This window comes from Octopus bimaculoides, chromosome 18 (genome assembly GCF_001194135.2).
Source record: "Octopus bimaculoides isolate UCB-OBI-ISO-001 chromosome 18, ASM119413v2, whole genome shotgun sequence".
In the NCBI taxonomy this organism is placed as follows: Eukaryota; Metazoa; Mollusca; class Cephalopoda; order Octopoda; family Octopodidae; genus Octopus; species Octopus bimaculoides.
In genome coordinates, this window is record NC_068998.1 from 48,505,296 (window position 1) to 48,512,766 (window position 7,471).

The 7,471-nt window shown below is 38.0% G+C and overlaps 1 protein-coding gene across 3 annotated transcripts in view; it reads right to left on the reverse strand.

Annotated features, from left to right (window-relative positions):
• Positions 1-7,471, reverse strand: part of LOC106877914 (inositol polyphosphate-5-phosphatase A) — a 158,401-nt gene that overhangs the window by 70,584 nt on the left and 80,346 nt on the right. The window lies entirely within an intron of this gene.

The following is a 7,471-nucleotide window of genomic DNA, read 5'->3' on the forward strand; positions in this document are numbered from 1 at the left end:
ATACATATATATACACACACATATACTTGTGTGTGCTTACCAAAATAAATGTATTAGGTAAATTCCCATTGAAGTGGGGTTATCAAACTAATGACGTCAGTGATGTGGTTGAGTCAAGATAACAGAACAATCTCTCCTGCCCGAAAATATCTGTAAGATTCCCAGAGATGCAGTAAATACTAAAACTCTGTTAACAGCCAGACAGCTGCAGAAGACATTTTTTGGAAATGTTCTTTGGTTCAACCCATGCCAGCATAAAAAAAACAAAAGTTAAATGACGTAGATATATATATATATATATATATATATGTATAATCAGGTCCTGGTAGGATATAAAGGTAGAGTATTTGCAGAGAAGCACTCAACCTGAATTCTGGGAAATCAACAGTGTAGGGTTCCAGACCAAATTCTTTAACACATCTTTAATGTATTAAAGCTGTGTTGGAGAATTTTTTTGTGTTCTTATTAATTCGATTATATATCTATATGTGTGTGTGTGTGTATATATCTCTTACTCTTTTACTTGTTTCAGTCATTTGACTGTGGCCATGCTGGAGCACCGCCTTTAGTCGACCAAATTGACCCCAGGACTTATTCTTTGTAAGCCTAGTACTTATTCCATCAGGTCTCTTTTGCTGAACCGTTAAGTTACAGGGACGTAAACACACCAGCATCGGTTGTCAAGCGATGGTGAGGGGGGACAAACACAGACACACACACACACACACACATATATATATATATATATATACGACGGGCTTCTTTCAGTTTCCATCTACCAAATCCACTCACAAGGTTTTGGTCAGCCCGAGGCTATAGTAGAAGACACTTGCCCAAGGTGCCACGCAGTGGGACTGAACCCGGAACCATGTGGCTGGTAAGCAAGCTACTTACCACACAGCCACTCCTACGCCTATAAATATATATATATATAAATATATATATATAAATAAATATATATGTAAATATATATATATATATATGTAAATATATATATATATATATGTAAATATATATATATATGTAAATATATATATATATATATATATATATATATATATATATATAGATATAGGTATAGGACATCACCAACTGTGTAAACAACATGAAGTACGAAAGAGTTAAACACGCAAACAGAATGATGAATGTCCAAACAATACAGTATCTATCTAGTTTCAATACATTCTGAAATGATTCAAACATGAATATCTGATTGCTGTTGTTTGCTCACTATGAGAGTATGTTTCCTCACTTTTATCTGATGTGTGTTCAGAACACACGCAATTTATGGGTGAAAGGTCTACCGGGTAGAGGTGTTTTTTGATTAACAAACAACAGCAATTGAATATCCAAGTTCAAATCAGACAAAATGTATTAAGAGTAAATAGATATCCATCAACTTTTACCTGTTTCAGTCATTGGACTGCGACCATGCTGGGACACTGCCTTGAACGCTTTCATGGAACAAATCAACCCAACAATTTATTTTATTTTTTTAAGCCTGGTGCTTATTCTGTCAGAGTCTTTTGCCAAAGCTCTAGCTTATGAGGACATAAACAAACCAACAACAGCTGTCAACTGGTGGTGAGGGAGAAACACAAAAATACACACACACACATAAATACACATATACATACATATACACACACACATATTTTATTTATATATAGGTGAAGGCATGGCTGTGTGATAAGTAACCTGCTTACGAACCACATGGTTCCGTGTTCAGTCCCACTGCGTGGCACCTTGGGCAAGTGTCTTCTACTATAGCCTTGGGTCAACCAAAGCCTTGTGAGTGGATTTGGTAGATGGAAACTGAAAGAAGCCCATTATATGTGTGTGTGAGTATGTGTGTGTCTGTCCCCTCACCATCATTTGACAACGGATGTTGTTGTATTTACATCCCTGTAACTTCGCAGTTCAGCAAAAGAGACCAATAGAATAAGTACTAGGGTTACAAAGTATAAGTCCTGGGGTTGATTTGCTCGACTAAAGGCGGTGCTCCAGCATGGCCGCAGTCAAATGACTGAAACAAATAACAGAGAGTAAAAAGAGTAAAGAGTGTATATATATATATATATATATATATATATATAGACATACCTACATATATATAAATATATATACATACATATGCATACATACAAACATATACATACATATATATACACATATATACATACATATACATACACATATATACACATACACACATATATATACATACATATACATACAAACATATACATATATATACATACATACATATACATAAATACATATACATATATATATATACATACATACATATACACATACATATATATATATATATATATACATATATATACACATATTTACATATATATACACATTTATATATACATACACACACACATATATATTTATATAGAGAAACATTTCTAAAACACTACTACATATTTTATCACTTCTACCGAAGTGGCACCACATGTTGGGAGGATTTGATATTAGGAACTTGAAGAACCAAAATAAATACTGGGAACTACTGATTCTACAACACAGCTATTGTTACATGAAGATATTGAGGCGCGTGGCTTAGTGGTTAGAGTGTTGGACTCATGATCGTAAGACTGTGGTTTCGATTCCTGGACTGGGCGCTGAATTGTATTCTTGAGCAAAACACTTCATTTCACGTTGCTCCAGTCCTCTCAGCTGGCAAAAATGAGTAATCCTGCGACGGACCAGAGTCCGTCCAGGGTGGGGAATATATACGCCATGGAAACCGGGAAACCGGCCCTATGTGTCTATACGTCTCAGGAAGGGGCTTAATAGGGCTGTGTGCTGGCAGAATCGTTATGGTACCGGACAAAACGCTCAGGGGTATTTCGTCCGTCTTTACGTTCGCAGTCCAAGTTCCGCGAGGTCGACTCTGCCTTTCATCCTTTCAAGGTCGATAAAATAAGTACGAGTGGAACACTGCGATTGGCGCAATCGATTAACCACCTCCCGCAAAATTTCAGCATGATTACATGAAAATATAAAATTTAGCTGTCAAGGGAGATAACTCTCTATTCGTACGCTTATATAATACAATAGAGTTACTTCCCTTGAATATTATCTATACCTTGCCGTAGAATTATGCTATAATTACAAGAATGACGGCGTATAGTGATTGCTCCCACTCCGCTCCTGTAATAAACCTATAGAAATAGACTGCAGTTTCTATATTTAATTTAACGTTAACACTGGGACTAATTAGGGTTAATTACCACAGGGAGTGTAACCACAGGCAAGCGTACCCTTATCGTAAAGAACAGTTAATTTAGCATCTATACATTTTACGTTGTGAATAATTGAATATATCCAACGACCCGTGTAATTCCTTTGTTTTCTCTTTTGCTTAAAAGGAGGCGCAATGGCCCAGTGGTAAGGGCAGCGGACTCGCGGTCATAGGATCGCGGTTTCGATTCCCAGACCGGGCGTTGTGAGTGTTTATTGAGCAAAAACACCTAAAGTTCCACGAGGTTCCGGCAGGGGATGGTGGCGAACCCTGCTGTACTCTTTCACCACAACGTTCTCTCACTCTTACTTCCTGTTTCAGTTGTGCCTGTAATTTAAAGGGTCAGCCTTGTCACACTGTGTCACGCTGAATATCCTTGAGAACTACGTTAAGGGTACACGTGTCTGTGGAGTGCTCAGCCACTTGCACGTTAATTTCACGAGCAGGCTGTTCCGTTGATCGGATCAACTGGAACCCTCGACGTCGTAAGCGACGGAGTGTCAACAACAACATTTGCTTAGAATATAAATTAAGTATCGATAAAATCAATAATGCTTTCAATCACTAATTTCCACGTTAACTTTGACATTTTATGCTGATCCACCAACAGGCACATTTCATAGTCATTGGAGCTGCTGGAAATACCAGCCGAGTCTGCCTCAGTTTACTTCTTATCGTCTTAAAAAGGAAAAGACACATTAAAGAATGTAGTCCTAGATATGTTATGAACAAAAGGTGAGATGGTCACAGTTGGAACATCGTTCATCATCAACATACACATCAGGGCCTAAACAATAACTATGTGTAAGAATGCATTGTATAATACAGTCCTTGATACACGTGATACAGAGGGGCTGGCATGGGACCAGCATGGATGGGGACGGGTGGTACTGGTGGACCTGATCGGCTCAATGCACAATGACACTTCTGGGACCATTGATCTGGAATGACCCCAGCCCCACCGAGCAAAATCATTAGTGAGTGAGTAATACACTCATGGCCAGAACAACTTTGATCTTAGGCTTGCTTGATCATGCGTAAATTTGATGGGGTGCGGGGATACACAACCAATTATCGTTTTTGCTTCTTTCAGTCATTGGGCTGTGGCCATGCTGGAGCACCGCCTTCAGAGGTTTAGTCAAACAAATCGACCCTGATCCCAGTATTTGTCTGTAAGTCTGGTACTTATTTTCTCAGTGTCTTTGACCAAACTGATAAGCCACACAGGTGTAAAGAAACCAACATCGTTGTCAAGCAGTGGTGGTGGTGGGGACACAACAACATATATGTGTGTGCGTGCATATATGACAGGCTTCAACATAGTTTCCATGTAAAAAAAAATCACTTGCTAGGCATTGGTTAGCCTACAGCTATAGTAGACAGCTGTTCAAAGTACCACATGGTGGGACTGAACCTGAAACCACACGGTTGCAAAGCAAGCTTCTTAACCACACACCCATGCCTGTGCCCATGAGAAATTTGAAGCCGATGTTACAGTGCATATAGATCGTCACCTCTCTTATCATCGTCATCATCATCATCATCATATGAGTAGGCTCGTCAAACCTTTATGACCTCAAGCTTAAAACACAGCCTCCACATCAGATGATGGTCGGAGGAGAGAACACGCTGAGGCATTCGTATTGAGCAAGGGCAATCCATCCCAGTCTAATCCTATGAGGAAACAAAGTTAGCAGAACACACTTCTGCATTCATGAGTGACTATACACACACACACACACATATATATATATATATATATATATATATATATATATATATACGACGGGCTTCTTTCAGTTTCCGTCTACCAAATCAACTCACAAGGCTTTGGTCGGCCCGAGGCTATAGTAGAAGACACTTGTTTAAGGTGCTACGCAGTGGAACTGAACTCGGAATCATGTGGTTGAAAAACAAGCTTCTTCCCACACAGCCACGCCTCGATAGAAAAAAAATTATAGAATAAGTATCAGATATAATAAATAATAAGAAGAGTTGATCTGTGTGACTAAAATCCTATAAAGCGGTGCCCCAGCATGGCCGTAGTCTTATGGCTGAAACAAGGAAAAAATAAACATCGGTGTATATGGTGTGCACACAAGCCTAGGACAAAATAATTACAATCGCGAAAAAAAAAAATTTTTTTCAGGGAAAGTAACTTCCTCGTACATGAGAGTTACTTCCCTTGAAAGAAATTAGTTTTTCGAATTAAGGTTGGTGGCGTTTTCTAATATGCAACACTGTTAAACGTAAAATTTAGGAAGCACAACTGTCTAACTAAAGAATATAGAGTCGATGCGGTGAAACAGACGAATTCTATTGGAATATTTAAACGTTAGAGATACTGGTGATTCTGTTATTTGTTTGTTTTGAAACTGATCTTCGATATTATTTTAACTTCATAATAATTAACATCACATATAATAATATAGCATATAATAATTAACATCACATATTTCTCATCGCTGACTTCATCCAACTGAAAGAGTTTATAAACATCATTCTCCAGTGAGGTAGCAGAAAATATGCATATATAGACAAAGCTAGGTAGGGAGCTATTTAGATAGCAAGCAAGCTATTTAGACAGTTAGCTAGCTATGTTAGTGCATCGTAGATACTTAACTTAGGAAGCTGGCTACGTCCATCCCTCCAATACTTTGTATTAAATATTTCATAACGATATCACTTAGGTGCAGTTGTAGACAGGCACAGGCATAGCTGTGTGGTGGAGAAGCTTAACTGCCAACCATATGGGCTTGAGTTCAGTCCTGTAACATGACACCTTGAGCAAGTGTCTTCTACAGTAGCTCTGAACCAACCAAAGCCTTGGGAGCGGATTTGGTAGTCAGAATGTAAAGAAAGCCCACCATATATATATATATATATATATATATGTGTGTGTGTGTGTGTTTATGTGTATATGTGTATGTGTGTAACCTTGTCCTGACATCACGTAGTGGTTGTTATTGAACAAGCAATTGTTTTACAAGCAATGTTATTCCAGTCTCCCATTAAGGGGAAATATTCCCTTGTCTGGAAGCAGGCAAGGGTTGGAAACAGGAAGAGCATCCAGTCAGAGAAAATTTGCATCAACAAATTCTACATGCTCCCTAGAACTACCATATGCTTACTCTTAGTTCCTCCCATTCAGTTGCCCTCTACATCAGGCAGCAAAATGCCTCCAATTATTCTGGTTTTGAGCAAATTTTCCTGCATCTTTCCAGGTGAGGCTAAGTAGCTTTAGAACTTCTTTGAAGGTGGAGCACATTGCCGTTTTGTGTCTCCCTCGCTACTATTTCATCCCTTTCGTGGTACCCATTGTATACTTGTCTTGGGTGTTCACTTTTCTGGGAGTGCAGAAAACATGACCAGCATGTCACACCTTTTTTTGTTTTCACACCACAATCTCCTGCAGGCTGCACAGACTGGTTCTCAGGACTTCAGAGCTATTACATACAGCCAGATCTATATCACAGAGGAGAAAAGGGAATACAGATGATCCTTAGCTGGGTCTCCACGACTGGTGGAGGAAGTTATCTTCAGTCCAAAGACCTCGCCTAAGTCCTTATAACAAAGTAGGCTGTACTAAACGCACCAAAGGCTCACATAATGACAGCGCCAAACGAAGCAATACATTAAAGTCTACTAATGCAACAATTCACCATTCTATTCTTCTATTCCTCTTATAATACATAATATTGATATTCCTTGCTATTCTTCAGCTCTGTTTGGTCAGCTTACATAATGGTCATTTGTTACTAAATGTTTGTCTCGGACTTAATCTCTTCGTTTATCATGCAGACATCTTTTGATGTCATTTGCCTTTTTTAATGCTTTCTCTTTAGTTTTTCTCATTGAAGTTTGAAGTTTGTACTAAATTCGGTCGAGTAGTTCAATACAACTTTCCTTTGATCATTGATCTTACATCTTTGTCTAGAATCTTACAGTTCAATTTCCTAATCATTTTCAAACGAACAATTAAAAAAAAAAAAAAATACAAACAATTTATAGACAAAACAAAACACTCTTCATTGTTTTACCTTTAACAATGAATTATTTCTCTGTTATTAATTCAATGTCCAAAACAACGCATTCTGCTAATGGTAGATGTTTGAAAGGCAAAATAATTTCTTTGCAAAGAACCTTTCATTTTATTATGTTCACTCATTAACATCAACAAATCCCACAGTCATAAGTCATCAGTCATAT